Here is a 10240-nt window from a genome sequence, read left to right on the forward strand (position 1 = left end):
TCTCTCTGCCTTCCTGCATTCGATTTTGGCCTCTTTCACCTCAACTCCAAACCATGGGGCATACGGTCTAGTCGACAGATAACGAGTTACAAGTGGTGCGTGCTTGTCAAGAACTGCCCAATCCATGTGTATTGCTCTTTCGAGTATATATATTATATATATATATATATATATATATATATATATATATATATATATATATATATATATATTATTATTATTATTATTATTATTATTATATATTTAACTCTGAAGGTCTAGTAATTAAATTCCTGCATGGGGTTGCAAGATGCATCTGATGTGATATGTATAGTTAGTCAGCTTTATTTCTCTTTCCATATTGAATTTTAATGAGTAATATAATTATAGTTTAGATTTTTATGTATACATGCATGTGTTTTTGCCGTCCTGGACAGCCAAGGAAATTTCCCTCTGGAAAAATAAAGTATTTTATACCATACTTGGAGCTGTTTTAGCATTGCACTTCCGGTAAAATATATCCTTATATTTCATGTGTGAAATATAGGCTGGCTAAGCTGAAATCTCACACGTGAATTATAAAAATTTGCATAAATTACTCCGCGCACTAGATCTATATTCGCCTTCTAGGCCTATTTCTATCCCTCTGTATAGGCTAAGCAAAGTAGCCTAGATCTAGATCTAGATCTAGTAAAAACTTAAAAACTTCGCTGCAAAGCGCGCTCACCATGGGCAACCAAACACTTCTCCCAGTCTCGCTGTCCCTTATAGTCGAGTATAGGTGCAAATCTTTCTACGTTGCTCTTAATTTTGTTTCAAATAGAGTCAAATGATGGGCACAGTAATGAACCGGGATTACGCCAGAGTATGGTGCTGTTACGTTCGGTTCATTTCTCGAATAAAATAATCATTTGTTGTAATGGGTCATCATAATAATGCAACTTGTCAGGTGCAGCTAAACTGCCCTCTTTCAAATTAATTGGTACAACTGATGTTTGGAAATTTCTTTTTCCGTTCAGACATTGTAGCAGCACACCAGATAAAAACAAAGGGTGGACAGTAGATCTAAATACTAAATACATTTTAATTAGATCTATCAAACAAAATGATAGATCTACAACACAATTAAATAAATAGCACCACTTTGGCACTTAGAATCTAGATCTAATCTAGACCCTAGGTCACCCCCTAGGTCTAGAGGCCTATATCAGCTTGGATAAATTAAATGATCATGAAAGAGTTACAGAGGTTTGAAATTTTGTAGTCACTTTATCAAACAGTAAAAAAAGCCACTGTTTAGATCACTTGCGTTGCCTTCTGAATATTCGTTTACATTAATTTTATCATTACATATACTAAATGATCAACTATATAAATGACTAGCTGGGGCCCCTTTCGATGAAATGGATGATCGGTGCTTTAATATCAACTAAAAGTCATTGGCCTACTTTTCACTCTATTGGAATGGGGAAATAAATCTTGAGAGATGCTAAAAATCAGAAGGTCTAAATCTATACTCTCAAAACAAAATGCGCCTCGCGAAATATCACTTCCGGATTTTCTAAAATTACAGAGACAGCAGTGTCGGCCTACAAAAGCGGTCGGCGAAATAAAGAAATTTAGCTTTTTGAAGCAACACTGTCTCAAAACTGAAAAAACCAAGGGCACCATGATCTGGGGAATATTTTAAAGAATTTTTTGACGAAAACCGCATGTCGATCGATGCTGCCATTAAAAAGCCTTTTGAATAGCAAAATTCGGCCACCACAAATAGATAGGCTAATAGAAAGAAGATTAAACTTTTAAACGATATGTAATTGATAAATACGATATTTGTCAATATATGAGTATAACACTCTTGGATAATTACTTTTTTTGGAAATGATAAAAGCTACTTCCCTTGTCATTCTGATATTTTTACCTCCCCATAAGAAATCCAGAATATCGGAAATCGATAGACAAAAACTAGATATCTAACTACATATTTAGAATTAGCACATCAATATCCACGTAGCTTGACAACTTTTGTTGTTAAAAAGCCTTTTTTTCATCTTTGACCAATTTAAAGCAATGCATTAGATCTAAGATCTAGAATCTAGTTCTAGATCTAGACTCTAGATCTAGATTTTCTCGATCTAGATTCTAGATCTAGAGAATAGAATCTAACTCTTTGCCTTTGGTTTGTTTTGGTTACGAAGTTTGAAATCAAAATCAAAGCCATCTCTATTCTAACAAAAACATGCTAGATTTATATTAATGCAGTTTCTTTCAACTTTTGAATCGTACACTTTCTGATTACTTTGCTTATATTTACGTTATGATAGTTTTGTTTGGGGTTTGTTTCGTGGAGGGATACATACGGATAGCACAACTTGTTAATTAGCGTGGCTAAAAGTAAAGGAAAACAATCCAGATTTTCCCCAATTCTCAATCTGACTTCGACGGGCATGAAAATGTTGTTTTCATGTGAGACTCTAGAAAGGATCCTCTTGTCCAATTGACGGGTCTTTTGAACTTTGTTGATACGGACGTATTTCGCCAGCTGATGTCAGTATGGTATAAAAAATTTATTACACTCGTTGTGGTGTTAGATCATGATTTATCCTACTTGTGAAATTGCAAGTTGTAATCACTGGTTGAAACTCATGATTACAACTTGGCAATTTCACTCGTAGGATAAATCATGATCTTACACCACAACTCATGTAATAAATTATTTATCTTATCTTATCATACTTATTTCCCCCGGTGCCTTGGGTTTTAACGCAGTAGCACCCCGTTTACATTTCTCGAACGACTTGAACTGGTCGCTTTTAAGGACAACATTCCAGAAATCTTGACTTCATCAAGAGTGGGCATTTCCCTACCTATAGCAGAAGTTTAGTTTCATTTGTGTGTATATTTGCTTGGTTATGGAGAAAACTCTCCTTGTCTTTTAAAGAAAATGCAGACTTTTGAATTTATTTTTATGGGCTAACAGAAGAAAATGGCCGTAACCTCAAGTGAAGAGTCCACTGCATGTCACAGTTGAAAATGACCCCTAAGACTTTGCGATATTCTCATATCAGGTAAGTTTTTTAAGCATTTTTTTCTGTACTGTATCAGTTTTCACTTGAGTACTGTTCCACATAAGGGTACCAATCTGTTCGGTAGAGAATGCTTAAAATGTAATGCTCACTTGGCTAGGCTAGACCACTTTTTTCTGCACATCTGCACAACTGAGCGAACCAAACTTTTTTTTAGTCTAATTTCTTTTTGATCGAGTAAATATTTGTCAGTATTTTATACTGTGTCCCTGTGGGTCAATATCAGTCATATGAAGGAAATTTCAAAACTGAGGTAACATTATTTTCAAAAACTATCACATTTTCCCTACAATTTAAAACAAGAATGTAGTAAATATTACAATATTTGACGAAAATACAGAACTTTTAAATGTGCAAGGTGAGGAAACACGAAAAGGAGAAAATGGCCTCCGAAGTTGAGCAACATGTTTCAATAGCAATAGGGGTCTCAGAATTGAGATAAAGACTTTAAATTTAGCAGTTATCCTGGCTATACCACTACAAGGTAATATACAAAAGTAGAAAACTATTCATTAACTGTGGACAAAAAACCCAGACCTAACCAAATTTTAACGAGAATGGATTTCACGTCAAATGCTACAAAATATTAGCATGATACTAGGTACCACACACTAAATTTTCAAAGTAGCCGTATGTCAAATTCATCTGTTTCATACGAAAAGGCCCATGTGTCCTGAGAATTTTGTTCCATAATTTTCCCTCTCAGTCAATGTTTTAGAGCAGTGGTTTTCAAAGTGGGCGCTACCGCCCCCAGGGGGGGGGGGCGGTGGCGAAATTGGGCGATTTGGGGGCGGTGGTGGGCGTTAAGGGGGCGGTGTGAAATTTTCGTGAAATGAAACCAAAAAAAAGGTGAAAGGAAAGAAGCTACAAAAAAAAATATTTTAATTGATAACTTAGCCATAGTTTACAATACCACTTATTACAAGAACTTTCTTTCCCAGCACTCAAAGCCCATATACAGATGATTCATCCCGGCAAATCTGACAAAGATCTGGCATACTTCAAAACTCTAAAGATCAATTTTCAGAAATAAAAATCAATTAAATCGATGTTTGCAGCCGACGTCAAACAAGCTGATGAAGACTTACGAGCAGCTTATAATTTATCTCTGCTAATTGCAAAGGCAGGCAAACCACGCACTCTCGGTGAGGACCTCATATTACCTGCCATAAGACAGGTGGTCAGCACAGTCCAGCACCGTGCCCCGAGCCTGTGGTGAAAGTTCTTGCCACTAAGTGACAATACCGTTCAAAGATGTATGGATGGGATGTCAGCAAATGTTAAGGAATCATTGTGCAAAATGCTTAAAGGACACGTGAGTTCAGCCTTCAACTGGATATCGGTTCACAGAGGGTGAGGTAAATAATGCAAGAATTGTTATTTGCGAAAATGTTGGAAACAGATACCGAAGTCGAGTCCATTTTCAAAGTGGTCCTAGAATTTTTCGAGGAGAAGCAAATTCCTCTGGCCGACATAGTTGCCTGTACAACAAATGGAGCACCGTCGAAGACTGGTCGATATTGTGGATTTATTAGCTTCCTGAAGAAATCAGTCCATTGAGCAATAACTGTTCGCTGTGTCATTCACAGACAGAATTTGGAGGCAAAAAACCTGAATGAAAGTCTGCATGACACACTGGCCATTGTCATCCTGTGTGTGAAAAAGATCAACGTCCACGCTTTGAACTCGAGATTTTTCCAACTGCTGTGCACTGAAAATGACGAGAACCTTCAATTCTTTCTTTTGCACACTGAAGTCCAGTGGCTCTCAAAAGGAAACTGTTTAACATGATTATTGCTCTGCCTGTATGACTCTGTGCTGGAGCTTTTTTCAAGAAACAGACAGTGATCTCGGCAATAAACTGAAAGAAGACAAGAACAACATTTCGTTCCTGACAGATCTTTTCACAAAGTTCAACCAGTTCAGCTTGCAGCTGCAGGGGGATGACACCAACCTGATGGAGGCAAAATCCATGCTTTCGTCATTCTAGTCGAAATTGGAAATGTTTCACCGAAACATTGGCAGAAGAGAATTTGCTCAGTTTCCTAGCTTGACAGAGACACTGAAAGAAGGGCGGGTTTCTGACGAGGAACTAGAAATATATACCAACCACTTCACTGTAACATAAAAATGAAGCCTAATATTTTTCCAGACTGTGAGATCATTACAAATCAGTATTTTATTGCCTCAAACACGATGATCTGTCGTTATTTCAATAATAACGAGCGTTGTCTCGGTCGGCGCCGCACCAGCCTTCGCGGCGAGAGAGCCGACTCAATACTGCAGTATACTGAGTGCTCCCGGTATCTTTGCAGAAGGATTCATGCCAAATAATTCCTAGCCGATGACTTTATTCTAATAGAAAAAGAACTGTTCTTTCTATTGGTACCTTTTTAGCCGGTATTTTACACATTTCGTGTTAAAAATGATCTTTGAAAACTTAGACCCCTTGTTTCAAGGTTTTCTATCTAAATGCCAAATAATCATCACGGAAAACCACGCTTAAAGCTGTATAGTTTTCGGCCAATGATAACACGGTATTTAATCATCAATCATTCCGCAAATCATTCCAATGCATGGGTGTCAATTTTGAACCGGGAGACCTCGCATTCCGACAGCGAGGGGCTTCCCTTTCCACGGAGATTCTCCAGCTCCAAATACCCGGATATACATACAACTTACACTATTATAACGATGAAAATCTGAACTCTTTCAAAATGTTCAGCATTTGGTTTTTTATAGAAAAAGAGCAAAGAAACAGAGATCCGAATTACCCCCATTTCACTGAAACCACGCGCTCGGAAGGCCGAGTTTACGTTACCTGATTATATGTTTGCAAAGGCACCATAAACGCACGAGAGCACACACACACATACACACACACACACACACACACACACACACACGCACACACACCCATACATACACACACACACACACGTGCGTGCGCGCGCACACACACATACACACACATACACACACACATACAAACACACCAACACACATACGCACACATGCACAAAGACCGCCTAGGTGGTCTCTTGCTAAGGAGTCTGCTCTGAGACATCTAGAAGAAGGTTAATTAATCTTTTAAAAGCTGTAAAACACAATAAAAGCGAACTTTTTAAATCAATCCAAGTGTAAAACTGAAAGATTAACTGACGAAAGCAGCTAGCAGGGCCTGCACACTGTCAGCTGTTTACGTAAACAAGCTTGAAGTGAGCTAGAAGTTACTGTTTTCACTCCGTTTTACCAATCAGAGTTGTTTACAATTCAGAACATTCATGCTCGAAAAGGGGTCAACATTTAAAAATAGTTGCGAATGAAGAACGTTGGAGGAAAGATTTTCCACTAATGGAGAATCTTTGGTTGAAGCAAAGGTGGCCAGGAGGTAATGGTACTAAAAATAGTAACACAGCTGCACACTAGCTAGGTCTAAATTCCTTTATCTTGTCACCCAAGCTCACAACAAACCACACACACCTCCAAAATAAATCAAATTAAAATAATTATAGTCGATCATAGTTGTTTATTTTTATCTTAAATGAAGCAGAAGACATCAAACTTTCAATAGATCCAAAAAAACAAAAATGTCATGGAAAGTCACTTTTTGGCCTTTCGAGCCTCGCAGCTGATAATAGCACACTGTGCCTTACGACTGATATTGAGCGGGGCAGACAGATATACGACTGACAGGGTCTGACTCATCTCCATAACCACAGAAAAAAAATTATATGAAAACAAATACACAGAGATAGATTTCATGGGTCCAAAAACTTTACCTTTCATTTTCTCAAAACAGAATTTTTCGGGATAGCCTCGTTGTGCTTAAAACGACCAGCGAATTACTTTTAAAAATTACGAATTCCAGTTGTGTATGAAAAATAAAATGGCATAATGATATGGTAATTGCGTTTCGTCTCCCACTGAATACGACATGTCTTGCTGCCACTGTACCTCAGACGTACTATAACTATTGTTGAGGTTTGGCAAAACGCGGGGGAAACGAGTGAAAAGGCAATTATTTCACAGTACTAAGACATAGCTCCTTCTCTCGCCCTACCGAAATCTGCAATCATGTCCAGTGCCATGAATGATTTCAAAGAGTTTGGTCTATTGGATCGTGTGATGGAGACACATTAAATATGCCAAGACTCTGCGGTACCAATTGACAGTACCGGATTGGGTCTGGTCGGGTTCATTTATGGCAGCTTCCGTGAATGCTACGACAGACCCCTGCCTTGCTTGCTTCATCAAACTTGACTCGGAAGTTAAAGCTGATAAAACGTTGACCTCTAGTGACCATATAATATAACTTGGAGCAGAAGTAAAATTAAATAATATACGATGCCGCGCGGTGTTGCTGTGCACAAAACATACCGTTCACGGCATAATCATATAATAACGGCCCCATTAAGTGCCGACTGTTGCATGTCGTGGTAGCTCTTGAGATATTTTAAGAATTTACGTGCTTTTGCATGACTATCTACATAATATTCATTTTGTGTAAATGAAATGAGAAAACATACAGAGGCATTGCTTTCTTGTTGATACCTTCAAGATAGTTCCCCAGCTACTTATTTTCTGTGTTTATCTGCATAAAATCTAAATCTAATGTGCTTAATACGAACGCCATTGACATCTCGCTACCTTAGATTTACAAAGTTCCATCTGACATCTTCAGTTGGGGGGGGGGGGTGAGTTACTATATGACCATGAGATCAGAAACCAATTGCCTATACTCTACTTGCTCTCAGTGGCGGTGGGTGAACCTAGATTTGGGTGGGGCTTAGGTTTCTTCCACTTCTTTACCACTAAAAAGCAAGCAATAAGAAGAACACAGTGATGGTTTTTCTATACTCACGGCGAGCCACGGCATTTTGAGAACCATTCAAACGAGAAGAGCCACCTTTGTCTGCCATCTCTTTGTTCACCGTTAAATTCTTCTGAATGGTGGGGACGAAGCCGTTTCACCTCCAAATTTCTCTAATTAGTTTTTATTTGATGAAAAAGTTGCCTCAAAAGTGGTTTCATGAAATTAATAACTGTTAAATCTCAGCGGCACAAACACACAGCATTCCAAACACACACCGTGTATGAGGTGGATTGGGTCGTGTTGTTGCAGAAAATAGAACACGCCTAACAAAGGCCCAATGGGCGCATAGGTAACTGTTTCACTGGGGGAAAGTGTGTCGTAAACTTTCACCCCATTGTTAGGGCTGGGAGAGCGTGAGCCCTCTGTGCAGTGTTATTTTTTTCAAGTCTTCTACCTTCTTACAAGAGGGGTTTCATTAAGGAGAGACCGTGGGAACGGGCTGGTTGATTGCTGATCCCCAAAGACATTTGATTGGCTGTTAGGTTACTATAGTTGTAAGCGGAGACCACAGTGATTGGATAAACGAGCAAGCCGCCAAGTTGATAACTCTGTGTTCATTGCGGTCGATCAGAACAGTTTCAACTGCTTATTTCGTTATTTTCATTTGCCTTGGGATAGACTTGGGGGTGGAGATGGGGGCTCAAGCCCGTGAGCCCTTCACTACCCACCGCCACTGCTTGCTCTATCAAAATAGTAGAAATATTCGGAGTCATTATAGAAATATTCAAAGAATTGCATTCGAATAGATTGACTATGTTGTGAGATTAACAATTTTTTATTTCAAATATCTCCCAACTAGATCTAGGTTCTGACAAGACAGAACTTGTACTTTTAAAGTGGCGATTCATCTTCTCATCTGTTTATTTAGCTATAACGTATCCATTATTAATTTGTTAACTCGTGTCTGGGTGTATGCTGAGTTAACTTGTTTTCTCACGTAAGGACCACCCTAAGTTAAATCCTCGAAAGACAATTCTCAATAGCTTTCGGATTCTTTTATAAACGTTAAGCACTCTACCTGCTTGATCTTTTCTTTCTTTAGACGGATGTTCAATTGGACATTCTGTTTAAAAAATAACCCTATTGTGTTGAAAAAGCCGTTAGCCCATTTTTATCTCACAAACCAGTTCTGCGACCCAAATCCCGACTCGCACAACGGCCGTGTGCTGCTGGTCGTATCCGCGTTGCCTTATCGTTAGCTCAGAATTACAAGGTTCTCTCTGATGTTTTAGGCCGTTCGGAGTTAATACGACCATGAAGTCGAAACCAAATGCTCTGTCTAGTTTATCAAAGTCGTAACATTATTCGGATTCGTTATCAAGATATTCAAAGAATTGCATTCGAAAAGTTTTAAAACCCTAACATTTGACGTCAAATTTCTCAAAACTAAGTACTGAGCAGATAGGACTGTAATTCTGAGGTAGCGTAATGCTTGTACACTTGAACCTGCTCTAACGGCCACCTGTACCAGGCAGTCACCCGAAAAAAGGCTCTTCCAATTTCCTCCCTGGCGTATTTTTTTCTTTTGTAAACGGCCACATATCTAAGACTGTCACTTTTTTCTCGACAATGAATAGCCGTCTTAGATAGTTGGAACTGCATTCTCTTTTTATGACTGGTCATATTATTTTGTTTATCAAATCATAAAATAAGACCCCTTTCCCGTCTCCCTCACACACACACACCAATAAAAAGCCCCACCCTTGAAGACATCATGCTCTCACTTCACTACTGTTCAGTGGCGTCGGTAGCCTAGTGGTTGTAGCCTAGTGGTTAGGCTACCGGACTCGTTATCGTGAGATTGCGGGTTCGGGGATTCGAGCCTCAGCTCGGTCCGACTTTGTATCCTTAACTTGGGAAAGGCACTTTGTACGAATTTCCCACTTGGCTCGATCCTTTCGGAGATGTACGTTGTACCCGGAGGTCCCGCCTCTTAAATAATTTACCTATTTCAACCTATTAGTGCTGGTAGAGGCGTTCAAATCATACCATTTCACCAATTCTACACCTTTCAAGTAGAGCTGTTCCTGATGGAAAAGCGAGAGTCGTGCCCTCGGGGTATAGTTCACACTCTCTTCTCAGCTGACCATACAGCTGTTGTCACGTGAACTTATAAATAAGCAGGCATTCCAGCACACCTCCCCCCCCCCCTTTTTCGCCCTACTTTATTTATTCTATAAACGAGAGAATAAAGCCAGCATGTTTAATTATTACCTGTAGTTCCTATCCTACCCCTACACAACGTTCAGAAGATTTTACTAGATTAAATTCATGAGGATTGCCCTTACACCAGGAGCAA

The sequence above is a fragment of the Aplysia californica genome, unplaced genomic scaffold, assembly GCF_000002075.1.
Source record: "Aplysia californica isolate F4 #8 unplaced genomic scaffold, AplCal3.0 scaffold00386, whole genome shotgun sequence".
Classification (NCBI taxonomy): domain Eukaryota; kingdom Metazoa; phylum Mollusca; class Gastropoda; order Aplysiida; family Aplysiidae; genus Aplysia; species Aplysia californica.